Raw genomic sequence first — 1,476 nt, 5'->3', positions numbered from 1 at the left:
AGGGCAGGACGGGGCCCACTGGGCGTTTGCCCATTATTCCCCCCCCCCCCCCACTGACCAGACTTGGTGTAGCTATTGATATTTTATTTTATTTTACTTTATTTTATTTTACTTTATTTTATTTTATTATTTTTACTTTATTTTATTATTTTTATTTCATTTCATTTTTTAACTTTATTAATTTTATTTCGCATTAAACATTCCACGCCCTCCAAACAGCTGAAGGAAAGCGGTTTCCCCCTACCCCCGGACAGGGGGAAAGGCACGTTTTCTCGATGGCTTAGCAATTTTCTGACCTCTAGATGGAAATTCCCCTCCCGTGATCCCACGGCTGTAGGTCCCAGGGCTGTAACTGCGGGAGGGGGGCAGGTTTGGGACTCTCAGCTCACCTGCCCAAAGATCCCAACTAGGGACTCAGACACCCCCCCCCTCCCTTATCCAGATGTTAAACCAGATTTCTTTTTAAAGTGACTTTTTTTCCAAGGGCTGGAGACCACACCCTCGCCCGCAGGGTCTGGAGAAATTTGGGGAGCGGGGCTACAGGGGCAAATCCCGGGGAGACACTTCGCCCTCACGTCCATAAAACGTTTAAAGCTGGGGCGAGGGGGGGGGGGAGTTTGTGTTCTTGCCTACAAATAAACGCTTTGTAGAGGATGCTCCCCTCTTCGCTGTCCTCCTCCTCGCAAAGAAATCCGCTCCCCCTCAAGGAGGAGGGGTGGGCAAGGGACTTCTGCCTCCCCCGATGTCCGGGACAGTCCCGGGGGGGGGGCCCTGCCACCCCCATCCCAGTTTGCCCACCTCTGCCCCCCCCCAGACGCTCCCAACCGGGCACGTTTCCCCGGTTCCCCCCCACCCCGGCTGGGCTGCACCGAGCCCAACGCTGGTTCCCTCGCTTTTATACCTGCCTCGGCTTTGGGTTTTTTGGTTATTTTTACATAAAATAAATAGATACGTGTGCATCCCCACCGAGAAAGCATGAAACCTCAGCGGTGCTGTTCTGTCCCCACGCCCAGCGGCGGATGGGCCGTACCGGGGGGCTTAAAACCGGGTTTAAAATGGGCTCAAGGAGCCGGAGCATCCTCCGTCGGGGAGGCTCAGCTCGTCCGTCCGTCCGTCCGTCCGGGAGCGGAACGGAACGGAACGGAACGGATCGGAGGGTTTTCCAGGCTGCAGGTCGTGCCCAGCCCGCGGGGAACGGCGCTGGCCCCGTCCACCGGAGACCGCCCCGGCGGCACCCGGCAACGGCAACGGGAACGGCGGCCGCCGCGGCGGAGCCCCGGGTTTTAATGAGAGCCCCCCCGTATAAAAACTCCTGAGAGGCGCTTCCTCCCGCAGCCGGGCAGGCGGTCTCTTGCCGGCGTGCGGAGAGAGCACCCACGGGCACCCTGTAAGTGACTTTCGCTAGTTCTTTTTTTTATTCTTTCCTTCCTTTTCTTTTCTTTTCTTTTCTTTTCTTTTCTTTTCTTTTCTTTTCTT

Source organism: Haliaeetus leucocephalus, unplaced genomic scaffold (genome assembly GCF_000737465.1).
Source record: "Haliaeetus leucocephalus isolate CR32 unplaced genomic scaffold, Haliaeetus_leucocephalus-4.0 Scaffold751, whole genome shotgun sequence".
Taxonomy (NCBI): domain Eukaryota; kingdom Metazoa; phylum Chordata; class Aves; order Accipitriformes; family Accipitridae; genus Haliaeetus; species Haliaeetus leucocephalus.
This window is presented reverse-complemented; position numbering follows the sequence as displayed.